This window comes from Triplophysa rosa, linkage group LG7, assembly GCF_024868665.1.
Source record: "Triplophysa rosa linkage group LG7, Trosa_1v2, whole genome shotgun sequence".
Classification (NCBI taxonomy): domain Eukaryota; kingdom Metazoa; phylum Chordata; class Actinopteri; order Cypriniformes; family Nemacheilidae; genus Triplophysa; species Triplophysa rosa.
In genome coordinates this window covers 2,071,896-2,099,789 of record NC_079896.1, presented here as the reverse complement: position 1 = coordinate 2,099,789, position 27,894 = coordinate 2,071,896, and the positions used below count along the sequence as shown (strand labels likewise).

Genomic DNA, 27,894 nt, shown 5'->3' with positions numbered 1-27,894 from the left:
CTCACATTCTCGCGCTGCCGCTGTAACTTCGGGCTCCGGGGACCGAATATGGATCTCCGCCGCTGATCCTCAAACCCAACTTTTGCGAAAACTTTTGCGGAGTTTCTGTTGCTGTGCGCGCGCGGAGAATATCCCCAGCAAAATGAACCGAGGAGTTTAGAGCCATTATCTTCATCAGTGTGTGTGTGTGTGCGTGAGGAGAAAGAGGGGCTTTATTGGAAATTCTCGAACCCCCATTGGGACGCTCTCGGCTTTCAGCTCGGCGCAAGTTTTCCAGGGAAATTTCGGGCTCGCTGGGATCATTACACGAGCGGATGAAGGAGGAATCCCGTGTTTTAAGGTAACGTTGCACTTTATATCATGAATGTGTGGCTTTACTGTAGCGCACGTTGAGATGTGTGAATAAGACCTTTAGGCACCTTTGAGTGCTCACTAGTAAGTGCGCTGGAGTGTTTGCGCATTGATTAACAATCCAAACATGTGTGTCTATTACACACTCTGCCACGGAGAGACACTCGAGTAATGGTGTACACAAGAGTGTTTAAACACACATACAAACACTAAAGAACTTCATTAGATCTGCGCAAAGCCCATGAAACACTTACACTAAAGCTGAAGACCGCTGAGCTCGCAAATGTCTTAAAGTTTACGTCTTTATTTTAAGCGTTAAATTGAACGTCTGTTTTATTCACTGTATTATCTTGCATTTTTAAAGAGCTGAATTTTGCCCGCAATATGTCGTTTAATGGTCTTAAAGGCCAGTGAAGTTTGTATGATGGTGGTCTGTCCCGGTGGTCTCGGTCGGTCGCATTTAGAGCGATTAAACGTTAGGCAGGAGTTTGTGTGAAACATTTAGATGCGTGTCGATAAGTTTCATTTATCGTGAAAGTTTTCAGGTCTTTAGATGTGATGGTTTTGTGATAGTTCTGTATTGGTGGAGGTCACAGTGTTTCTGAATCTCAACAGCTGGTTCTTGTAAGGGGAAATAGTTGAAGTGCCGATAACTTTTCCAAATGTGTCGAACCTGAAGCTCGTCCCCACCAATGACTACGTGTCTATGCACAAGCTATACCAATTGTGTTCTTAATATCTGACTGTTTTATATAAGTTCCTGCTTTAAAGATAAACTCTATAGCTCTATAGTTTATTCATTAAAATTATATATTTTTTGTAGCACTTTACGATTCGTTTAGTTAAGATCAGTTAAATTAGCAAGAACTAACAACTAACGATAAATCTACAGCATTTATTAAACTTAATGTATGTTAATTCCAACATTTTTTAAATATTTATAAAAATTGCCAATGCACAGTAAACTAACATGAACAAATGTATTTGCATTAACTAACATTAATAAATGCTGTAAAAGTATGTTTATTGTTATGTTAGCTAATGCATAATGCAACTAATGTTATTAAATGAGACCTTATTGTAAAGTGTGTCACTTATATTTAATAAACAGCAATGGGATCGTTTTCGTCTTCATTTGGGGGTTGGTTGGCATTTGACAGATTTGTGGTTGAGTTATCTTCAAGTGTGGAGTGAAGGATATCTAATCTTGACAAATCTGTCTGAATGTCCTGTGAAAATCTCACATGAGCCGGCGTAATTACATCATTAATGAGGCGTTGATGTCTCTGCGTCATAAAGACTCACTTTTCAGTTAATCACAATTTCAAAATAACTTTAAGGTTGGTCTGTGTGTTATGTGAAGACGTCATGCGTTTTATAGTATTTCATATGGTAACTAATGAGAATTATATCAAAAAAATGTTTTTGCTGTATAGAGGAAATTGGAAGGTGCAGGTGAATGTAGAGGGTTCAGAGAAAACTTTCACACACTCGGGCTTGATGTGGTATCTTTTGGTGAGGTGAGAAAGACTCCGCAGGGTTTCTTCCTCTCGCCCCTGAACTCATTAGTGATTGATGGACTTGCATTAGTGGCAAAAGGATTCAGTTAGCATACAAACACACACACATCTGCGGATCCTCCTCAAGATCTTTCAAACCGATTGAAATGTTCTCGCAGGAGAGATTATGAATAAACATCACCTTTTGCTAACATGTGAAGTGATGGCTTGTACTAATACCTGAATCATATTTTGACGTTTGATGAGAACTTTGAGGTTTAAAGGTGTTTTGAAGCAACTGTATTGAATTGGTTGTAATGTGTGTGTTTGTGGGTGGCATGTTTTATGCTTTTTTTTACTCTGTAAATCTGAGAGAGACGTTCCTAAAGCTTGCCAAGGCAGGCGGCAACAAGTGGTGTGTTTTCCGCCAGATTCCTTTTTCGGCTGCGCAGCTAGACGCTCGTGTCACGTGACGCTTTCTTTTACCTCCCCCCTTCGCCCCCCTCTCCAGCATGGAGACCACCCTCATGGGGATCGTAGACCCCAATCACACCCTTTCACACTCTGTGAACCTGAAACAATCAACTTTTAATAGCAGCTGTCTATCCAGTGAGCGTCCAGGGCCGAGCTCAGATACCCAACCGGAGAGCGCAGAAACCCACTAAATACCCCCTTTTCCCTTCTTTTATGCCCCTGAGCTTTTCCTCTGTTCTATTTTCTATCCTTTTTTCTTTCATAAGGGATAAGACGGAACAAGACACAGAAATGATGCCGAGCGTCTTCTGTGGCTTTACTCGACTCAGCTCGTGCAGTGCATGTGTTCTTTCTTTCTTTCTTTCTTTCTTTCTTTCTTTCTTTCTTTCTTTCTTTCTTTCTTTCTTTCTTTCTTTCTTTCTTTCACGTTGTATGCTATTCATGTTTCTGTAGCCTAATTGGTAAAGCATTGCATCAGGTGGTCAAAGGTTCCATTCCCAAGGAATATGCATATTTATGGCTTGAATGCACTGTAAATCGCTTTGGACAAAAGCGGTTGCCAAATTGATAGTTAATGTAAATGTCATGTGAACTACTTTTCTGACCCTCGTTTTGTCATTTTTGGAGTTTGATCCTTGAAACCATTTTGACCATGAGTTTCAAGTGGGGATGTGTTGCAAACTGTCTTGTTTGACTAAAGCAAAAAAAATTGTATGCATGTTTAATGAAACGAGATCGTGTTAATATATCAGTTCAGTTGTTTGTCCTATAGGCAACATTGAAATTAATTGGAGAGCAAATGGAGACTTTTTTATAGGTATATAGTATAGGGACCAATTCTCACTATTAACTAGTTGCTTATTAAGTATGCATGTTATAAGCATATTGGCTGTTTATTAGTACTTATTAAGCACATACATGATCATATTCTACATCCCTAATCCTACCCAATACCTAAACCTAACAACTACTTTACTAACTATTAATAAGAACCAGATTAAAAGTTTATTGAGACAAAAGTCGTAGTTAATGGTTTGTTAATAGCGAGAATTGTACCTTAAAAGTTTCCTTATGATAATACATTTCTTTGGAGAAATCAATTTGAAAACTCTGTACTTTAGTAGTTCAGCTACCAACTTTAGGAAACATCAAAACGTTTCTCACCTATTTAGTTTTTCTTATACTTAAAGTCACCGTGAACCGGAAGTTGCGATTGTTTTTACTTCCGTATTGTGAAGCATTTCCGAGATAAATGGAATGTCTAATGAGAAAAATAGTGGGCGTGGCTTTCGTCTTTCTCTGCGATTTGATTGGATGTATAAAAACAGCCGTTGCATTTATAAATGGAAATGGCAGCAGACTGACCGTTAAAGGGGAGGAGTTAACGGATGCTCCGCCCAAGCCAGTTAACATGCGTCATTTCTGATGGATAGGCATTACAGGAAGGAAGTGCATTTTCAGATTTTAACTAAAGATTGTGAAGGCAAACGGATTTTAAAAGGAGAATGACCCACATTGATAAACTATTTACAATAAACGCTGCAATATGTCATGAAAATATAAGCATTGTCATTTTTAATTTCACTGGGACTTTAAGGCATTTGCTTTTATTCACCGCAACTTGCAGTGCATTTAATGTATACTTTCTTTGATCAATTACCTCTACAGGCCGACCTTCTGTGTTCAAGTTGATTCCATATGTTTGTTTCCTTGCTGGTTTATAATAAGGAAGTTCTTTCTCGTTCTGTGAAAGATGAGATCTCATCTCTGATCGTTGTGTTGCCCTCAAATTAGAGGTTGCATTATGTTACGAAACCGCAGGACAATTGAGTCTCACAAACAGTCATTGTCCATGATGAGGATGAAGATCATGAGAGTTTCATACAGATGCTGCAGCGAGAGAATGTTTCTTCAGATCGTTGATCTGTCTCATTCACACAGGCCTGTTTTTCCACTCCTTTATTCCCCTCCTTCACTTTAATCCCCCTTGACGTCATGATTGTTGTCTGACTTCTGGCGGGACTGAATGTTGCTGATTGTGCTAAAGAAATAACATCCTTTACTTTAGAATGTTTCAATATTTCAAGTCAAATAGCAAATATTGGATTGCAAATATTTTTTCCAGTCTGCACTTTTCTGTAAGGATCTTTTTAATATCTCTATTTCACACTGAGATCAACACGTTAATCTCATTTCTGTCTATGAGAAACAATTGAGATATTAAAGAGTTCATTTGTGCTTGTGCTGTCTCACTACTATCTCTCTCTCTCTCTCTCTCTCTCTCTCTCTCTCTCTCTCTCTCTCTGTGCATTTAAAACATGCGTTTCATGCATTTCATCCTGCATGTGTGTGGTGATGACTCATCGGTGTCCACAGCGCCGTGAGCCGTGAGGGGGCGGTGTTTATTATTCACTCTGTTGTCATGGAGACGGTGGATTTTTGCGCTCACATCATTGTAATCATGCGTCTTTGATGTTTCCTTCTTTGGCTTTTGCTCGCATTTCTTGCCGTTTGACAAATTGGACGCAACAAAGAAACATTGTCAAAAGAGATTCGTATAATTGCTGTAAATAACAGTTAAGTAAAGTAGATGGTAGCGGGATCATGTGAACGAGACCCGGTAACGTTTATTAAGTTGATCTGCGTTTGAATTGTCAGTATAAAGTAAAACCTGATGTAGAAGGACTGAGATGGGTTTTCATCAGACCTTCCATCGGAACGCAGATTATTATCTAGACACTGGCAGACGGCCACCGTTATGCGCAAACATGCGCGCACACGCTAGCACAAACACGCACACACGCAGGTAAGCATGCTTTCATGCGTTTCTCAGTGGACTCGGAAGTTACGTAAATTTGCCGTAACCTCACATGCTATTAGATCCGATGCTAAGAAAGAGACACAAGCACATTTCCGTTCTCGTGTACATGTACACATGCAACACACGTGTGCCCTTCAATCACTGTCTCAAAGCTAACCCAATTAGCTCTTTGCAGAAATAATATGGTTGGCAAGAGCTGAGAGGAGTTTTGTTTTATGAGCCGTGGGCACGCTGAGAGACTGGGCAGAGCGAGAGAGGTAGACTGACTGAGAGAGAGAGCTGCAGATTGTTTGAAATGCGCTGTGAGTCAGGCGCTCAGATTTATGCCCATGGGCTGCTGCAGCTTCTTGGGTGGGCTGCAGTCGGCCGAATCGACCAATCAGAGACGGAGAAACTGAGATCTGCTTTCCTGCTGTTGCACACTGCTGCCCAAAGTTTCTTTCTTTCTTTCTCTTTCTCGCTTTCTTTCTAGCATTTAGCAAAATGTTCAAAATATTCAAAATACTGCCCTCACACAACTAGAAAGTTACATTTTAGATTGTCTGAAGAAAATGTTTGCTGAGTGAATGTTTGTTTAGCTTTAGTTTGTTTCAAATGCTCGATCTCTTTTATTTGTCTCTTAGATTCATTTTGTGTCTTCTGTTGTCACGCAGAATTAAATCTAATGCATTGAGTTTAATGTGTTTGTTAAGATTTAAATCCAGAGAGGATGAGTCTAAACTGTGCGTGTGTTCCTGTTACAGACGTCTCTGTAATGATAACAATGACTGTTTTACTTTTTCTGTGCTTTATTCACTGAAATCATTTCAACGTGTGCTGTTTTTGATAAATGTGAAAAAAATGGATAGTTGACCTGCCATGCTTTGACATGCTGAACTCATCTAATGCGATTCCAACAGCATTTTTCTATTCCTGGAGTAGTTATTATACACCGCTTATTTTATTACCCCTTGTTTGAGAGACTAGATTATTTGCACTTTTTAAGATTGTAAAAAAACTTTAAAATTCTTCATGTTGATTAAATCTTTCAAAACAGACACATTAAGAGAAATCAGACGGACGAGAGAGAGGATTTTGCGTGTTGTTTAGAAGTTTGTTTCTATATCTTGTTTCCAGTTGAAGGGCAGATCAGATAAGGTCCGTTCCGCTCAGAACGTTCTTCGTGCCCGCTGCTGTTTGTTTTACAAAACCCCCCGAAAAAGCTGAAGTTTCATGGCCCGCATATCCTCAGTAATTCCAGCAGGATTTGCTTGCGTCAAATGCAGTGTGTACACCGTGCAGGAGATGTGATGATAGACCCATTTAACCTGGAATTATTTCACGAGAATGAGATTTTTGACTGTATGTTTGAACTCGAACAAATGTCAAAGTTTGATGACTGTATTTGTGTCAACCTTTACCCATAATTCACGTTTGTTAGCATGCTTTTGATAAACACATTTCTTATAAAGTGCTCTGATGACTTAATCTTCACTTGCCTAAAAATTGTCAAAGATATGAATCGTTAAACTATAACCCTTTAAAAACTTAAGTGCTTAGAAAAAAAGAGGAAATTGTATTATTATTTAAACCTATATTGAAGTTGTTCAGAATTTTTTTCTTCCCTTTTTTAAGCCTTTAGTATGCATCCTAAGTGTGACGTAAGTGAGTCAGCTGGCCACTAATGCTGTGTGAGGTTTTTATGGTAATAGTCATGCCTGTGAGCTCGTAAGCCTGGCCACTTTATTATTTACAGACGCCTGTGTGTGTCGCTGACCTTTCCCTGTGTCCAGTCCGCATCTGTTTCTCATTGAGACACATGGTTCCTCCGCAGTATTATAATAATTACGTTCATTTATTACATGACCACTCCCCGCACGGCCTCATGTGAGTGTCAGAGGCTCAAGTCACCGGGTCACTTTAGCTCTTATACTCAGCGCTTCTTTGGTAATGCTAAACCAGTGTGTTAAAATTGATTTCTCTTAGAGTAGCTTTGCTTTATTGCATAATATTGTGTTTGAATGTGTTTAAAACGTACAAAAAATTAATTCTGCACTAACGGCAAATTACAATAGCTTGGCAAAATGTAAACACTGGTTCAGAAACACTTCCGGTTTCATTTTATTATTTATTTTTTTATCTTACATGGATAGTTAAAACTTTAAAATGTATAAACGTTCAATAGTTTGTGTAGTGCTAAAAAAAAAACTCAACAGGAAGTTCTTACCAGCCTGGTTTACGTCTTCTTCTGATGTGGTCTATGGCTGCAATCAGTAACTTTTCGATTAAAAATAAACAAAACTCAGTTATTAAGAAAGTACATAAAGAAAAGCGTTAAAACTTGTGTCAATATATTGTCCAGATTCACAACTATAAGCATTTAATCATGATTTAAAGGTGAGATATTACGAGAAACGTCCAGAACTTCCTCAGGCTAACATTCTTTAAAAGTTACCAAAAGTATTCTTGCTGTAATACTCTTGCTATAAATTAAGGGATTGGTTCGAAAAAGATTTCTTTTTTTTAGAAAAACCATGTTTTTTACTGTGCATTCTAATTATTAACAATCAAACTGCTGTTAGTTTGTTTTGATTTAAGCCATAATAACACTATAAAAACATGATAACAAAATAAAAAACATGATATTTGATTGATGTTTTTTTATCTCATTTTGGAAACAAACTCTTCAAATATATTTATATCAACATTATATTCATTGTTAAAAGTTATAAAGCATTACAAAACGTTGCTATAAAATGTTTTTTTTTTGTTGCATTATTTCTGAATGTTTTTAAAAACGCCACTAACAATTTTCATAACTTAATGGGCATGTTAGCACAACGTACTTAGTTTTGTTAAAGCTCGTAAAGTTTGTACAGTAATCTGCAATTTTGTATTTTGAACAGAGATGGCCATAGAGAGGGAATGTTTCAAATTGTGCCTTCAAACAGATAAATATAGCTTTTCAAGTTGTTCAGGTAACATTAAAGGTTCCTTATTATTGAGTTTTTGTCAACCCTTTTATACGATATAAAAAACATGAATTGTTTTGTAGGTAACTACAGTAAGCGAGTGGATTGCATCTAAATGTCATCTTTGTCTGACTTGAGTAAAGAAAGTTAGGTTGATCTCTCACTTTTTCTTCAAGTGTCGGGACAGACGGCGGGACGGACCGTGGCTCTGCTTCAGTTGGAGTAACGGTGTAGTGTACTCCAGCGGACCATCATCCCAACAGCACATGTCGCTCGCTCAAAGAGCTATAACGGCAGCTGTTGTTGATTCAGCTACCGAGCTGATGTTTTTCTCAATCTCAACACATTCGCACATGCACGTAAACACACGGTCCTCAAGCCCCTCCCCTTCTCTAACCTCACGGTGAATTACTCCACTGACAGCCAAACCCCCAGTTCAAGTTTTCATGGGAGGGAGTCGCCTGCCATCAGAGGTGTGGAACAGGACAACAGAAAGAGAGGAAGAGATTGACCGCAGGCAAGATTCATTTCTAGCGTTGTATTTGAAATTGTAAAATGACAGCCCTGTGCTAGTTAGACACTTTTTTTTAAAGATTTATTTTTGCTTTAGTCAAGTGAGAGAGGGGACAGGAAGCAAAGTGGGAGAGAGAGAAGGGGGTGGGTTTGGGAAAGGACCGCGGGACGGGAATCGAACCCGGGTCGCCCGATGCTCAACATGTCGCCCACGAGGCTATCGGCTCCGACAGCGTTTGGTGTTCTTTTAGTTGGAGTAGGGTTGAACTCAGATAAAGGACAAGCAAATGGAAACTTGCTTTTGTGTCTCAGATATTTCTTCTTATAAAAAGAGTCCGAAATCTCGTAAATGTCTGTCATTAGAGTATCAGAAGAGATGTCAACAATGTCTCAAGCTGAGCGCAGATTTGTCAAGTCTGCAATCAAAAGTCAATATTATTGAAGACCTCTTTTTCCTCAAATTTACCCAAATCCAGATTATTTTACCTCTACAACCTACATTCATTTTACAGCTCCGTTCTCTTCATGAAATTTCACATCTGAGACAAAACTGATCTAAAACACATCTGAGAACTGATCTATTTGTAGATTGTCTCAGGTTTGGCTCATTGGAATGCTGTGATGTGTGTACACACCTGACCAAATAAAGGCCATGATGTTGTCGTCTGCAGGTCACTTATAAATAAGACTTAAAGTAAATAGACAACAAAAAGAGGAAATCAAGTGGTTTGCTTTAACGTTGTCATGTTCTAAGTTAAATCCTCTAAATGTTTTGGTTTAATGTGTGAGAGATTTATGATGAGATCTTCTCTGGCACCTGTAGGCGAGAACTTTTTCCTGAAGGATGATGGCTTTCCCGGCTCAGCCATTGTTCATTTCTCAGATAAGCAGCTGTGTGTGTGTGTGTGTGTGCGTGCGTGCGTGTGTGCGTGTGTGTGTGTGTGTTCAGGGACACCTGCAGTCATTGACATGTTCTGCCCCGTCAGCTGGACAGCTGACACAAAGATTTACACACCTGTGCTTTAGGGACTCTAAAATAGTGAGTTTGAATGTGAAACGAAAACCTATTCCATGGTTATTTTAAATCTGATTGGATGAGTCACACAGCCCTTGTGAAATATCTGAAATATACACACCTGCGACCACACACCAGTTGCATTCCACATTCATGCAAAGTTCCTTACAGTTAGGTTAAAGAATTACATTACCTGCCAGAGCTTTTTAAAATGATTCTAACTAATAAATATAATTTATTTGAACATTTGTGCTTTGGCTTTAATGACATTTGCAGTTGAATTTACTCTGTTATGTTGCACCAGTATGACCTTTAAATGGCTTATTGATTTGAGTGACATCCCACATGCATATGCTTTTCTTTCTTTAGTTAAACGCAAACGTACATTTTTGATTCTATAAAATGATATGTCCATTTATTGGTCCCAACTTAATGTCTTCTGAAGTGAAATGATATTGGTAGATGATGATTAATATTTCCATCTAATTCAGCAGTAATAAAGCACAAATACTGGTTTGTTTTGGTTTCATTTTTAGACGGATTTATGAACTATTTGAATTACTTTATTGATGGATGTTTGTGCTTCTTGAAGATTCAGCAAGTTGGGAACTACATATGAACAAGGTTATGGATCATTTATTTTAAAAAAATCTTTGCATTCATCTGAAGTAAGAAAGTCATTTACATTTGTGATGACATGAGGGTGAGTAAATTATGAATTTTCCTTTTCGGTTGGATTATTTCTTTAATATGAAGGTCTAAATGCTGGTTGTCTTTGGCGCTTCGGCTGCATTCCCTGTTTTTATACTTGGCAGCATTAGAAAGTAACGCTAACCGCATCTGTTTGTTTACTTTTTACAAATAGCACGCAAGTGTTTTTTTCATCGTTTAATGAGGCAAAAGGCAATCAGGATTTTTAAGAATGTGGCTGGCAGATATTCTGAGAACATGACGCTCATATACGCGCAGGTTTTAAACGGCTGTCTGTGTAGCAGATCTGGGTTAAAAGAAACACAGTCAACAGAGACGGGATTTCATCGGTAGCGTTGAGCCAAACCGTAATAAAAACCAGCATTATAGCACTTTGTTAACAAATATAATGATCTATAAACACAACTAGTCTGTCATGTCTCGTGTTTGTTTCCTAAAATACTTTTCTTTGTATAGTCAAACCCTCACTTAATTCTTTCCCAAAGGAAGATTGTTTGCTCAAACATTTCTCATTTTAAATCTCAGAAAATTCCCAGTTGCGTTTTATTGAACTGACTTTATATTACATGTAACAGAGTATAGTGCTATAAAATGAACGCAGATTGCTCAGGTCACTGGTCGTGGAAGAATTTGATGAACAATTATTGAGATTTAAAGAGTAACTATTACAATTAGGGATGGGTATCGTTAAGATTTTATCTTATACTGCTTATCGATACCGGTACTTATCAAAACTGTTATCGATACTACGCTCTATAATTTGATGCAAAAACACACGATGTGACAAGATGTTAAACATTTTAAGTTTCTTTATTACAGCTGAGCTTTAGAACGGCAGTTTACAAACACTTCTGAGCAAACAGAAAATGCCACATAACAAAACGTGTGTGTGTTCCTTAGCATACCACTTACGGCACTTAGCATGTGCATAGGAGCACATCATAATGTAATTCAACATATTTACTTTACATCACTATGGTTATTACATCACTACATCGTATTTCTTTTTTCCTTTCTGGTTTTAGGTCTACATAAATTTAAGTACTATTGGTATAATAAAGCAATATTTTTTAATTATATGTACTATTTTTTATAATTTTACTAGCACATTTACTTCAATTTACTAAAGTAAGTAAATATACTCCGTAACCGAATTATTAAAAACAATGTTATAACTTGTTCTCAAATAAAGGACTTTTATTTTGACGGGTTTCCGCAAAGGGGTGTTTGACGGAAGCTTCCTCGTTGTGAAACGCGGACGCTGAAAGCTCCACAAGCTCAACCATGCCACTCTTTCACTCATAATTACAAATACATCGCGGAAATCATATGGCCCTAGATATCACACATACGTCGAGCAAACTTCAGCCATTCGGACATCATTCAGGGATGGAAAATGACAGGCAGCAGCCTCTAATTCGCCATTTAACACACGAATACACAGAGATAAAACAACGCAAGTATCGATAACAGTATCGTTTGTCATGAAGCTTTTCGATACTCTGGTATCGACCCAATTATGTACTGGTCCAAAAAAGTACCGGTTCTTGGTAGCCATCCCTAATTACAATAACCTTAAAATGACATTTCATGCCGTGTGTAATGTTGCTGTGTGTGAATGTAAGCAGTTGTAAAGTTGTAAAGCCAAAAGTAAACAAATAACAAAGTTTGGCTTGGTGAAAAAGGAGTCGACTCTGAATCATGCAAACGAGTCGTCTGTCGTTCTAATTTCAGTTCTGGGTCAGATTTGCGTCACTCCGTGTAATGCCCGCCTACGTTCCATTTGCAACACTGCGGCGCTGTATGTGGTAGACTAATCACAGCAGACTAGACCATCTGACCAATCTGATCAAAGTTGGCTGTGATTAGACAGGTTAATGGCCGAATGAATCATTTGAGAGTCAGTCAAGAAGTAAGGTAATGATAACTGCATATTATTAGAAAATGAAAGTGTTTTTACACCGTGTATGTATGTTAACTTGTTGTTGGACACTCCATAAACCAAAGTAGGACCTTAAAAATCACAAAATATTTAATTTGGAGAAGCAAATATATCCGTTTGCATTTGTGTGATCTTTTCAATGTCAAAGAGAAACAACTGAGACATTAAGATGTCGTTTGATGATCATTTATACATTATAATGATGTTTAAATTATGGTTAACTACTGGTATTTATTGTTGTTTGTCCGTCTTTGCTTGGGAATCCCTCAAGCTAGTGAGGGAGAGTTTGTGAAACCTCTGAGCCGTGTGGTTCACCGCGGCGTCACACACACAAACACACAAGTCCATGAGACTCTTCGGGCACACATCCAGTCCACATCCAGTTCAGAGGTCTAAGACCACACTGGACATCTGAGGGTTTAAAACAAGTTTTAGGATTTCAAACAGTTTTGCTGTAACAACGTATTTAATATTTGTGCACTATTTCTTATATTATCATTCGTGCCTTTCAGTGCAGATAGGCAGACAAGATAGGCAAACACAAAAAAGGTCAAACACAGCACAGTGCATGGTGTTTTTATAACAAGCAAGATTATTCTAGTAAATAATATCTAATAAATGCAGTCTCCCGGTGGTTTATTTAGCATATTTTGCATTAAGTGAATGCTTGGCTGAAAAGATGTGTCTTTAATCTAGATTTAAATTGGGAGAGTGGGTCTGACCCTGGAATAGTATCGGGAAGGCTATTCCAGAGTTTAGGTGCTACGTATGAGAAAGCTCCGCCCCCTTTGGTGGATTTAGTTATTCTAGGTGTTGAGTTTTGAGATCTTAGAGAGCGTGATGGGTTGTAGTGAGGTAGAAGCTCTGTTATGTAGGTAGGGGCTAAACCGTTTAAGGCTTTATAAGTCATTAAAAGAACTTTAAAGTCAATACGATACTTAATGGGTAACCAGTGAAGGGTTGATAACATCGGGGTTATGTGATGGTATTTTCTGGACCTGGAAAAGTCAGACTTTTAGACTTCTATTACATATCTCGAACTCCCATACACACACAAACAAAGACAAGTCAACTAGATAGTTGTCTTCACTCTTCTGTTGAAGAGGGTTTCAAGAAGGATCTGATGGATGTATAATTCACAGTCCTGTCTGTCTGTAAACAGTGAGACGTATTTAACAGTGTGAAGTGAGACTTGAAGAGTCCAGAGAGATGACCGTCCAACTCTGAGCTCTTCAGCTTTACACGCATCCAAGAGTCTTTACACAATCCACATAACCAGCCACATTGTCTAGCAACCAGTCAGCGGCCCAGAGGTGTGTGTGCGCTTGCTAAGACAGGCTTATACAAGCCGCTAGTCCGCCTGTTAAAATGCTAATGTCCCTTTTGGCTTCAGGGTTCAGTTTTCCTGGTTGGATATCTTCTGCTGTTGTCGTCTAGACTTTGGAAATCTGTTGTTGTGCATTTTGTGATAACATCTGAAATATTCGTTTAATGTGCGTTTGGTTACACCATCTCACCAACTCATTTTAAAAGTCAGGTCAAAAAGAAAGTTTTATAACGTTTAAGTCACTTTTAGAGTTCTACCAACAGCGCATTATTATTCATTTAATAAAAATGTAAAATTTTACTTTATAAACTGATGCTGTTGACCAATGCTGTTGAGAGAGACGATTTTTTTGTTAAAATCCTGGAACGGTCCATTACAAGTTGGATCTTGGTCTCTAATGGACGTCAGTTTTCAGCTGACTCAAGATGGTTCTTGCACATCTTCTCAGTGTGCCAGCTTTCAGAACACAGGTTTAATAGAGCTCGCAGCATCACATCTGGCCTGAGAGCGACCGCAGAGCCCTGAGGTTGAGCTGTACTTTCCGTTCTCCAGGTGGAACGAGACTGGACAGAACTGTTGAAAAACGTCTTGTCCTTGGGAACTTTTTTCTTTCGGAAAGCAGGTGAGATGACTGTTGTTGTGTGTGTACTCGTATGGGAATCTTCCCACACTTTCACTCTGTCACTATAAAGCCGTCATTAACAGGCCTTCTGTTTTACCTTCACATGCTAATGACTCATTTAGCGCTGTCCATGCACACATGCTCGCACACTCCTGGTGTGAGGAGGAAGCGGTTACAGTGGCTGTGTTGCGTCTGTTTGTTACCCAATACACAAAGACAGGGTTCTGCAGACAGAGAGATAGACAGGCCTGAGGACAGACAGAGGAGGATTGGGGGGTGGATAGGGCTTTGAAATGACATGTGAAATGGGAACACTGGTATTAAGTGTTGGGCTCTGGAGGAGGTCTATTGTTACCGTCCCGACGGTCCTGCTGGGACTCATGATCTCCTGCATTAATGTGAATGTGCTCAGGATCAGACCTGCAGTCGGGGTCAAAGACCTACTAATGACCCACTGCTCCAAACCCGCCCACCGCAACACTTTCCAATCTACTCAACAGGTGCATGCGTACACACCTGGACCGCCTCTGCGGGTGGGCCACGCCCCCACTCCACACCTTCATTTACTAAAGGGCAAATTTTGGGGTGAGCATAGGGGAACCCCAAGTGCTGATAGGATATGAAATGCATCTGTGTGAAATGTATTCTGGGTAGTTTTGAAACCCATAGTTTGGTCAAATGTGGACTTTTTCTTGGTAAATTTTAACCAACAGTGGGGTTTGCCCATATTTTACTCAACCATGGTTAAAAAACCCGCTCTTCTCAAATATGCAGTTTTTTTAACCCATGGTTGAGTAAAACATGGACAAACCCAATCGTTGGGTTAAAATGATCCCGGGTTGTTTCAATCCAAAAGTGGGGTTGTATCAGCCCATAATCGGGTCAACTATAGTTATTGTCTAGATTAATTTAAACCCAAAAGTTGGGTTCGCCCATATTTTACCCAACCATGGGTTAAAAACACCCAGCCTCAGTTTCACAGACAAGGTTTAAGGCTAGTCCCAGACTAAAAGGAATTTTGAGCGGTCTTAACTGAAAATAACTTGCCCTGACATATCTTAAAATATGTCAGTGCCATTGTTTTGTCTCAAGATGCGCATCGGTAATGTTGTTTCTAGGGCATTTAAATAAAAGCGACTTAAATAGCCTAAATTAACTAAGGCATAGTCCTGGTTTAGGATAAGCCTTGTCTGTGAAACTGAGGCCCCAGTCTTTTTTTAAATATTTGAAAACATTTGCTTGCTAATATGGCATTGACAGGACTTTCAGCATGTTATGGAAATATTGTGAGGACCTTCTGTTTATTGGTTCTGTTAAACGTTTATTGGCTAAAATAATCTCAAAATGGCAACGCATTGGTGAAATAACACATCAGTCTATCACTCAAAATTTGTGTGCTTTGCCGGGTCTCTTTGGGGGCGTTTTGTCTCCATTAGTGAATACAGTAACAAAATTAGCCATGAGCCTGTCGTTCGGGTCATTGACACACACGTGTGTGTGTGTGTGTGTTAGAGAGGTTGTGTAGCGCGTGTTCGCGGGCATATTTGCACAGCGTTATCCTGCTTGTGCGAAGCCAACAGAAGTGAAGCGATTGTCAACAGTGGAAGTCCATAAAATGTGCAGCTCACAAAGCGTGAGCAAACACTTGATTTACTCAGGATTTCCCAACAAACACTTCACGAGAGAATTAAAGAACCAGACCCTCCAATCTCTTCGAAACTGACCCGGGTCAGATGTTATTTATATCAGAGCATCAGACTCGAAATGCTGGAACTGTTACTGTTCTAGACCTGCAGCGTGTAAATGTGGCTGTTACAGCTGGTTCAACAACACTAATGGCACGTTTGTAAATGGGCAGAGATGAACTAGCTCTAGATGACCACAGAAGGTTTTCTTGGTGTGGTATGACAGCTAAAAATTTAACTTTTGAAGAACTTGCTGGTTTCAAAACACTGCATTTTGTACAAATATTTACAGATATTTTTCTATTTTTAGATGGTCGCAGCGGTGAGGCTCCACCATGTTCATTTTTCTTTCTTTTTTTTAAGTTCCTTTTTTATTTCTACACATTGTAGGGAAACTTGAATAAGTGTTGTGTAAAAAAAGTTTTTCGCTTTCAGATTCCTGCATTTTTGTTAGGGCTGCTCGATTATGACAAAAATCATAATCACAATTATTTTGACCAATATTGAGATCCCGATTATTTAACACTAACTTTTCAAACAGCAAATTTGTTTTTTTTTAAACTTGGATTTTAAACTGAATTCAACTGAAAAATAAATGTAAAGAAATAGCACAGCTGAACCACTATAAAGGAAAGCTGTGTGCTGTGGTTTTACACCACAAGAAAAGACAGGATCCTTGCAAAATGGAATGCGGCACAATAATCGTTTTACCGCGATTATTTTGTTTTTGTAATCGTTGAAGGCCAAAATGGACGATTAAGATTCATTTTCGATTAATTGCACAGCCCTAATTTTTGTATAGATGTCCTATCAAATATGGTTATAAAATCTTAGCATGACTAAACTGCTTGGTTGTTTTTGTTGAGTCAAAAAGGGACGAACCCAAATGTTAGGTTAAATTATCCCAGAAAATTGTTCGACTCAACAATGTGTTGAAACAACCCAGAATAGGTTAAATTTGAAGAGTTTGGTAGAATCATGTTTTTTATTACGTTATCATGTTTTTATTGTGTTTATTGTCTTAGTTAGCTGTATTTGTTTAGTTATTATGTCTTAAATCAAAACAAACCAACTGCAGTTTGATTGATATTAATTGGAATGCACAATAAAAAACATGATTTTTGATTTTTTTTTTTTTTACGGAGTTATCTCATTTTGGAACCAAACTCTTCATTTACAACCCAACTGTTGGGATTGAAAATAACCCAGCTTTTTTTTAGGTGTTACTATTTCCTTTTACACGGCATCAGAAAAGGGCAAAAACTCATGTTTATATACAGATGATGAATATCAAGCTGCTGTCAGCATGTGAATTAGATTGTATACGAGATCCATTTGCAGCCCTGATCTCTGAAAGAAACCTCACAATGGGGCAGAAATGTAAAGCCTCAGAGCAAACAGAAGCAGAAGATTATTGTAAGCATCTTCTTCTTGAAGCTACGTGTGTAAGTAAAGCAGCTCAAACCCTGATATTCTAAAGGCTGAAGGTGCAAGAGAAACTTTAAATGTTACCTGCTAAGATGTGAAATTCCTCCACAAAATGTCAGAAATATTTATTTGTTTATTAAGTTAAAATAGTTTTAATGGAGGCACTTTTGGTTGCATTTCTTGTGAGGCCCTCTCGATTTAGGACAGTGGCCGTGTGTATGATCGAGAAAGATGACGGATAGACAGACATGCAGATAAAGAGAGATGTACAGTGTGAAGACAAGAAGTGAACTCACGGGGTGACTGGGGGAGGGCAGTAAGCTGGGGCAGGAGGGGTAGATGATTAGAATTCATCTCACGGTGCAAACAAAGGACGTAATGAAAAAGAGAGAATGCACAAGCAGAAGAGAGAAAGTGAAAAGGTTGTACGGCTCCCCCCTAAATCACAGCCTTTGACTGGCGGCACAATCGCAGGAGAGGGGAGGGGCGGCCCGAGCCCGGGATACTGGGATGGAGAGAGAGAGAGAGAGGGGCATTTATTATTCAGAAGGCTTTTCCCTCCAAGTATCTCGGGCAGTTTGAACAGGAGGTCAACAATTTACTCAATTACAAGACAAACTTCCCAAGAGCCCTACAGCCGGCCGACTCTCAGAGACATGAGAGCTTTTCCTCTCTCACCCGCCTCCCTCTGCTCTTCACTAGAAATGTTTGAGCGTCCTCAGGTAGGAGAGAGTTTAACCTCCTCACCACGTTACTGTGAGATCCAGAGAGATCGACAAAGAGAAAAGTGAGCGCAGAGACTCGCTCTTTGTGTTGTAATGAATAAGGAAATAGCTGATGACCCACAGAGAGGTTTGGATCAGGTGCCAGTGGCCTGTTTTTGTGGCCTGACCCTCTTTAATTTGGTCAATAAAGCCCGATGTTCATGAGAACTCCGTAGGTGACAAACAATGTGCAGCAGTTTGTGTGAAGTACCTGCAGAATTGCAGATATAACCTTATGAAATATAACCCATAGTCGTCTGAATTACCGTCAGATTTTGATTCTTTCAGTTTACTTGCAAGTTTACCTACTTTTGTAGGTAATCACATGTCTTTTTTGTTGTTTGACTATAATATATAAACCTGAGCCAGATTCACAAAACAGAATATCGGGGGTTGCCTCCAGTAAACAACAGTCCAGAATCACCCTAGCAACCAGAAGCGGCACTTGAAAAACTTTAGCAACTGCATAGCAACACCCTGCTGTTGTGCTAGTCACTTTTGCATTGGTAAACACCGCTCAAACGTTCTTCAGAAAATCAACAAAACGTCATCTAGTGTTATCCACATGTAAACATCTACCGTGTATTTTTATATTTCTGCGTTTACTTTACATTTGTCTCTACTATCTATAAGTCTTTGCTGTGTCCTTCACTATTTCTCATATAAAGAATGACATTTGAGAAGAAGTAAACGAAAACGGGTAAACGATTTTGGACGAATAAAGACGGTTTCATCGGACGCACGTGCATGGACGGAAGTTAACTTCCGGTCTGTGTTTGTTATCGGTCTGACTAGTGGCTAATAATATAGCTATTTATATTTAATTTATTTTATTGTTTTATATGATTATTTTATTGTATAATAATTGTATTGAATAAACGATTAGTTGAATTTTGTTGTATGTTAATTTGATTAAATAAAACAATTTGTTGAATGGGTCGTGTAACTTGTCACATTTAAAGAAAACGTATGGGACATGGGGCTTGGTATTGCAGTATAAATTCAATTGATTCAATTAAATTCCGTCCACAAACACGTGCATGTGCAGTAATGTTTGTTTATGTTGTTGCTTTGAAACAGTCTATACCAGGACGGTCATATTGCAGACATTTGTCATAAACATAATACTTAGTAGGGCTGTCACGATTATTAAATAATCGTCTCATCGCGATTGTTTGACCTCATCGCGATGATTTCAGATCATCGCAATTATCGCACATCTCTATAGAAGACACTAGGGGGAGCTGTAGTGCATCTGCATATTTTAGTGTATGTATTGTTACTAAAGCATGGTAATACTTGTAAAATGTACCACCACAACACAAAAAACTAAAACATATACAAATTACCTGCAGTACAATTTAATATTATTTAAGCAAATCTCAGTGTGAAAACTAGTCTACCAAAATTTCATTAACACACAAGTAAAATTTTACTGTAGTCTTGCAAGTGAGAAAAAATTTGAAATCAAATTTTAATGGTGGCTTCAATTCACACCTGATCAATGTACTTCATTTACAAGTGTTTGGTGGTTGTATTATTGACAGTAAAAGCCTAAACCTTAAATATATGATGACCCAATTTTTTCCGATGTATTTCCAAGAAAAAAACATAGTCTTGTATTCAGAACAATATGGTCGTTTCAATCGCTGAATCAAAAATGAATGAGAATTAAATGTCAAAGCCCTAAAACAGACAATTAATCGCCATAATCGCCAAAGCCCTAAAACAGACAATTAATCGCCACAATCGCAATGATTTATTAGACAATTAATCGTCAATCATATTTCATAATCGTGACAGCCCTAATACTTAGCTTATATTCCATCTCTTTGGCTTTATGGATTGTATCGTAAAAGGGTCCAAAGTTAATTTTCTTATAGTTGGTTACACTTCAGTGTGGTTGTATTTGTTAAAGTTAGTTAATGCATTCCCTAACATAAACGAACAATTAACAATATTTCTAAAGCATTTATTTATCTTAGTTCATGTTCATTTTAGCATTTACTAACACGTTTTTTTTATCAAAAGTTGGAACTTTAGTTAATTCAAAATTAACTAACATTACAAAAAACAATAAATGCTCAAAACTATATTGTTCATTGTTAGTTCATGTTGCATTTACTAATGTTAAAGGGGTCATATTGCACGGCTAAAATGAATATTATCATTTGTTTTAGATGTAATGTAATGTGTATACACGATTTAAGGTTCAAAAACGCTGTATTTTCCACATACCGTGCATGTTTCTATCTCCTCTTTGCCCCGCCTCTCTGAAACGCGCGGATTTTTTACAAAGCTCATGGCTCTGAAAAGTGAGGTGTGCTATGATTGGCCAGTTCACCAGTGCGTAGTGATTGGTGGAATACTGCAAGCGTGTGATGGAAATGTAACGTTTCTTCCCATATTTGGAACATCAGGTTCCTCTTCAATTGTACTGACAGGTACGCCCACCTTACTTGCGTTTACACTTGGGCGGTCTTAGTCAAATCAGACCACCAACTGACGTAGATTTGTGGGGGTGTGGTCACACCAGGCGTTTCAGGCAGGTCTGCATGAGCATTCGCTTTTATTTAGAATGCATCTTTTGTTCCGACGCTTTCATTTTTGCAATTTTATGTGTCTAATACATGCATGAGCAACTTATAACACACCAAAGACACAGAAAAACACGTATTCGCACCATATGACCCCTTTAACAAACTTATCGGGTAGCAGTCTAGCATTGAGTCATGGGTACTAAGGAGTTAACAAGTGTACTGACGTAACCTGAAAATCACTGTGCATTGTGGGTAAAAAAATGAACAAACTTTGGGAAATAAGTTGTTATTCAGTTTCAGAGATCAAATATAGTGCACTATAGGAGAGCAGTTCTAGAATAATTTTGTTGTGTATTCTGTGTAGAAGTCTATTGTAACTTCATCTTTGTTTATCCCCATCCATTACTGAAGATCATGAGGAGTATACTGTCATTTTGTTTGCTGCAATACATTTTTAGGTACACTCAACTTGGCTTTCAAGAAACTTTTTAGATTTTACTTAAGACCCTGTGAAATAAAAAAATGCAATTCCTACTTTTTCATGAAATATTGCAGTGTTTATTGTAAATTGCTTTCTCTTTTTAAAATTCATGTGCCCTCGTAATCTTCATTTAAAATCTGAAAATGCACTTCCGCCCTCTAGTGACTATCAATCTCAAATGATGTACGTTAGACGGCTTGGGCGGAGCATCCGTTAACTCCTCCCCTTCAACTGTCAGTCTGCTCCCAGATCCATTTCAAAATGCAGCAGCTGTTTTTTATACATCCAATCAAATCGCAGTGGAAAACAAGCCACGCCCACTTATTTTCCTCATTCGAAATTCTGTTTCACTTGGAAATGCATCACAATACGGAAGTAAAAATGATCGCAACTTCCAGTTCACGGGACTTCAAATGCATCAATAAGTAAGCAACTTATAAATATAAATTATAGCAAAATTCGCTATATAAAAAAATCGCTATAAATTAATGACTAAATGTAAAACAAAATATGATATGTTAATCACTTGTAAAGGCAAGTTGACTGTACTTAAAAATATAATGCAGCGATCTGACACTTTGTTTAGCCATTGAGACGGTGACACTGAAATGATGCTTCTCTAGATAAAGCAATGAGTACAAGACTCAAAACACAACAGCAGCGAATGTCTCTTCACTCTGTCTTTGTTTTTCATTCGTTCTGCGAGTGCAGTGATGGACCTGGAGGGCGTCTGAATGCCACACACAGTCAAACTTTCTCACACGCACAAACTTCCTGCTCCTAGATGTTTTCCATGTTGTGTGCTGGAAGTTTTCTTCACTCTTTCTCTCACTTTCTGCCTGTCTGGGGCTGCTCAAAAAGTTCATGAAGCATGATAAAATGAAATAAAATATTGCGAAATAACATGGGATTAAATACAGAAATGTAAAATATGTGTTTATTTTATTCATGTGTTTAATAGGATTGGAATTTCAGGAGTGTCAGGAGCTCTTGGTATTATAAAAATACGTAGTAAGTAATATACAAGTTGAGTTGTGCATTGTAAGTAATGTATAAACAACTGCAAAAATATAAATATGTACACTATTGGTCAACAGTTTTTGGACACTTACTCACTTATGTGTTCATATTTTTTCCACATTATAGAAGAATAATAAATTCATCAAAATTATAAAATAAAACAAAGGGAAAAATGGGAATTATGTTGTAACTAATATGGCATCAAAGAAACTTTTGAAGCGTTTAGTGAATTTACTTATGGCTAAACACTGTTATTTTGTGCTACAGATTTTTGTACTTTTTAAACATTAAAGTAAATTAAAGTTGTGTTAGCATTTCAAATTGGGCTTGGGGTGTGGACGATCAGTTACAATGTGTTACAAAATGTTGACGTCGGCACTAGCAAATTGCTGTTGCTGCCCAAGAATGATGTTTGTTTTACTGGCGTAGCGGCTTTACTGTGTTAAATCTGCTTTCTGAAGCTCTTTATGAAGGAGTTGTTAAGCTGTTATCAATATCAAGCATTGGCTGTTGAGGTTTGTCTGGCAGCTTGTGTGTGTGTGTAATTTGATCAGTGAATCATTTGGCGTCGAGCATTTCTGAGCGATGTTTGGCTCACGCTCGGGCCACACACGCACACACACACACACACACACACACACACACACACACAGAGGAATACCGCGGTACGGCTCTCTGCTTGCTCAGCCCGAGAGCAAATTCAACTCATTTACTTCTCATCTCTCTCTTTCTCAGTGAGTTGATGGGCTCATTTGTTAGTGTTGTAGTGATGTAAATGACTCTTGATGAGGCAGTCGATGTGGATGGTTTTCTCTCTCTGTGTGATGGTCGAGTGGGTGCACTGAAAAAACAACTAATAGGATTTACTTCATTTTTTTTTTTTTTTAGTTTTTGCATACAGTTGGCAAAGTAAATTCGATCAAGTTTTTGCACACAGTTTTTAAGTAAAGTTTACTATTTAAAAATCTATGTGCAAAAACATGCGCAAATTAACACAAAATATAAGTTAATCCTATTAGTTGTTCATTTGGAGATCCTGGGATTCGTAAAATGAGAAAACAAAAGCTTTTTCACAGCCTGACTGCAACAGGTGAAGTGTGGAGAATAAATGACCGTTGCTGTTGACCATCGCTCATTCTGTCATAGTTTACGTGTTCGTTTTACGTAAGAAAGAAAAATCGCAGACGAGATCTGTTTAATATCTCAATTAATTTCTCATTAAATTAATTTAATGATATTTAACAGAGAGAGAATGCAAACTTCAAAAAAGTGTCTGTCACCCGAGTTTCAGAAGAGATGTCAACTATGTTAAACTCTGCTCAGATTTGTCAAGTCTGCAAGCAAAAGTTAACGGGGGATTTCACTTCAATATTTGCCCCCGTTGACTTTCCATAGTAGGAAAATAATGACTATGGAAAGTCAATGCGGGGCAAATTCTGAAGTGAACTACACTCTTTAAAAAGGGTGCATCTTCGATGCCATAGAAGAACCTTTTGGTTCCATAAAGAACCTTTAACATCTGAAAACAAAAGGTTCTTTGTGGCGAAAAAAGGTTCTTCCAATTATAAAAAAGTAAGAAAGAGATGGTTCTTCAAAGAACCTTTGGCTGAATGGTTCTACTATGGCATCGCTGTGAAGAACCTTTTAAGAACCTTTATTTTTAAGAGTGTGCTCCTTTAATATTACTGAAGATCTCAATTGGAACTCAAACGTTTATCATTCAAATTTACTCAAATCCAGATTATTTGTCTACATGTGTTTTAACAGTTGTCTCATTTGTTTGTATTTTTATATCTCTTGAGCAGTTTTGAAAGAAACATCACAGTTGATACTTAAATGAAACACAACTGAGAACGTCAGATCTCCTGAGCCACGAAAGAGCAACTTCTGAGAAATAACATAACATTTTTCACTGGGAAGATCTGTGCGAGTCATGTCAGCAAATGATCCAGAAAATATGATCCATAATGTTACATAACTGAAAAGAGAATGACTCGGGCTGGAGTCCAGTGTTCTGGCATTAACAGTGCACAGGTCCACAGCGCAGCCGTTCTCACTAATGATTTAGACATGCGTATAAACAATGTCTGTGACTTTATCCCAGTGCAATGAATCAGATTTGACCCAGAAGGACCACACAATGTGTCGAGCTGCACGTATGGATCTACAGTAACCATGTACATGCTTTAAAGAGTCAATATTTTGAGATTTTTAAGGTCCTACTTTGGTTTATGGAGTGTTCAACAACAAGTTTACGTACATACACGGTGTAAAAACGCTTTCATTTTCTAATAATAGGCTGTTATTATTACCTTACTTCTTGACTGACTCTCAAATGATTCGTTCAGCGATTAACCTGTCCTTTCTGTCAGCTATACTCTGATGTGATTGGTCAGATGGTCTAGTCTGTTGTGATTGGTTCACCGCTGCAGCGTCGCAAATGGAACAGCAGGTATTACACCGAGTGACGGAAATCTGACCCGGAACTGAAATTAGAACGACAGACGACTCGTTCGCGTGATTCAGAGTTGACTCCTTTTTCGCAAGACAACAATTTTGTTATTCGTTCACTTTCGGCTTCACAACTTGGCAGACCGCTTACATTCACACACGGCAACATTACACACCGCATGAAATGTCATTTTAAGGACATTGTTATAGTTACTCTTTAAAATCTGTGAATCTTCACATTGGATAGGAACATTTCATAGCTCAGGAGATTTGATGGAGTTCTCGGTTGTTTCGTTTCAGCATCAACTCGGTCTCAGATGTTTCTCCAAAAATTGCTCGGGAGAAATGAAAACAGAAACAAATAAGACTGTAATTGTTCAAACACATGTAGAGTATGGAGGTGTAAAATAAATGTAGATTGTTGAGGTCAAATAATCTGGATTTGGGTGAATCTCATGAGAAATGTTTGAGTTCACATTGAGATCTGTAATCATATTGACGTGACGAATCTGAGCTCAGTTTGTTGAGATCTCTTCTGAAACTCTTATAGAGAAAGACATTTGCCTGTTTTTCTCAGGAGAAATATCTGAGACGCAGTTGAGACTTCAAGTGATACTTCACCCAACTCGAAGGTGAATAACTGATGACAGAATTTTCATTTTTGGGAGAAGTATCCCTTTAAGCAACAGTTTCCATTTGCTCTCCTTTTAATCTCATTGATGTCTAGGAGAAATAACTGAGACAATAAAAAGTGATCTTATGATTGTGCTTGTGGTTAATGAATAGCATTTATTGCGAAACTGACCCTGCTCTTTCCACACCCTTTAATCGCATCATACACGATCTAAGCTTGGCCAATAAATGAAAAATGTTCAACTGCATCCGTCCTTATGTCCTTACAGAAACATGATCTCAGCCCGCATCACGCCCCGTGTGCGTGTGAGGATGCCCTGCACGCTGTCACACTAGCTTGAAAATCTAAAGGTCTCTTGTGATTTCTGTCTTCAGAAAAAAGGGAGTGTTCCGCTGGAATTCATGTTCCTCTTGTTCTCTTTCTAGCTTCATCAGAGCTTCTCTCGTATTCCTGCTCCGCTTATAAAAACTACTGTGATGGTACAATGGTACAGTGATGGTACCGGATGGTAAAACCATGGTACTTTGTATGCTACATTGACATTAATGTGGTATCTTTTGTACACCATAGAACGTTTTAGTACTTTTTTGGAAAAAAAAGAATCTTTTCTTAGAAAGAAAATGTCAAGATTCACTACCGTGTTTTCTCAATGGCAGTAGAATTACAGTAGCAAATCCCAACACGTACGCACACGTCTGCTGGGCCACCCGTGATTATTCTGGTTATTTTGTCTACTTTACACATAATCCTTGTGGTCACGGTAAGTCCAGGGGTAATTACGAGGTTTCAGAGTCTATTCTGAGTCACTGTGGATGGTGTGAGACTGTGGTCATAGAGAAAGTGCCTGTGTGTGTTCTCCTATACTTCAGGGAGGAAACTTTCTCTATAAATTGGGGATGGGAACTGATTATTAAACCTAGTAAATACAGTACATATATGTCGCACGTGCTACGACTGTCAGGGGCATAAAGCCGCGGTCAGACTTGACTTTGAGAATACCGAAGATTGTTCGGACGGTGATACCCATTTTTTACAATTCTGTACCGAGAGGTCACGCTGTGACGTTTTGATCTTCTATTGGTCTCACGCACTCACTTGATGCGAAATCACATGTCAGAGTTCACCAAACTTGAACTATGCTACGCAGCGAAATATCGTTGGACGGGCTTGCGTTTCCGGTCTGTCACATTCGCATGCGTATGAATGGAAGTCAATGGAGGGAAAAGTCAAGTGTGACCGCAGCTTTAGACAGAGCGGTGTTTTTGTGTGAAGTGCATTTCTCATTGTGCTTGTGTGTGAAATTAATCAATGGCTCACCGATATTTAACTTAGTTTTAGTCTATTTTGCGAGTTTTCCGGCTGCCATGATGTCCATATAATGTGGACTCGCGGACGAGGAATCCTGTTATTAAAATGCGTCATCTGGCTGTTCTGCGTGTCTGACTGAGTAAACTACACAGTTTAACGTGCTACACGCGTTATACTTGTGGATTTGTCTGCGTCTGCACTGTGTGAGGATATGAACACTTGAACTGAGCATATCAAAGCTATCGTCAAATACACACTTGTCTAAAACTCAAGCGTCATCCCGACGACCAGTCAAAATAAAAGTCCCTTAAACCTGAACACTCAAATGAAAAAATACTGCTAGAGAAAATAGTAGTACTCTTGTAGTAAATTGATAGTACAGTAACTGTAGTAAAGACTGTAGTATACAATAGTAAGGTTCAAAAACACTATAGTATCTAGGAGTTTTGATGCAGTTTACTGTAGTAAATACTATAGTATACTACAGCAATTTGTGTGGACAAATATACCACTATTGTAAAGTAAAAATGAAAAACACAGAACTTAGAAAAATTTAAACAAATTTACGTAAACTAATTTTATGGTCCTAATTAATCCATCTGTATGTAACATTAATGTCATGTGATGAACTGCACTTGCATTTTTTTTTTATGATGACAGCATACGTTTTATACTTGTGCTACAACTTTTAGGCCTGTGCTACAAAACTTTAAACCTCTGTAGCACCAGTGCTTTGGGCAAAAAAAGTTAACGTACAGCCCTGAACCAAGACAAGAGGCGAAGAAGAAGCAGCTCGTTTGAGAAGCATTAGCAGTGATAGCGGAAAGTACACAGTCACTTTTGTTGCAGTTTGAGATGTTAAAGGTGCAGTTTGTAACAATTTTTCAGAAAAAATATCAAAAAACCCCTAGGCCATTATTATATATTTTGTTCAGCTGAGTACTTACAATATCTCAAATGTTTCCAACTTCTTGTAAATCGTGAGAAAATCGGCATTCTCAACAGTGACACGGGGCTGTGCAGTCGCCTGTCAATGGCGTCATATCTGCGTTACCCTATGTTACCGCCTTTACTGACTTAGAAACCGCATGACAACAGTGTCGTGGACAAATGCGGAAGTAGTGTCTAGCGTCTAGCAAGCCACTAGCTTGTTTCGAGCAGTCACTTATTTATGGACCACAATTATACGCAACATTTATAAAACTTTATTACTTTACCTCATGATTTCTCGTTACCGTCTGATTGATGGCCATCAGCGGTGGAGTTGAAGACAACAGATCCCATCATTCCACGCTCCTTCACAGCGTCATCAAGCTATGCCATTGTTGTTGTTTTGATTGTGCGCCCTCTAGCGGCG

The 27,894-nt window shown here is 38.4% G+C and overlaps 1 protein-coding gene across 1 annotated transcript in view; it reads left to right on the top strand.

The window, feature by feature from the left end:
* gli1 (GLI family zinc finger 1) overlaps positions 1 to 27,894 on the top strand; it is a 42,503-nt gene continuing 14,609 nt past the window's right edge. Inside the window, exon 1 of the mRNA XM_057338925.1 lies at positions 1 to 340. The gene's annotated coding sequence lies outside the window, so the exon portion shown is untranslated. The remainder of the gene's footprint in view (positions 341 to 27,894) is intronic.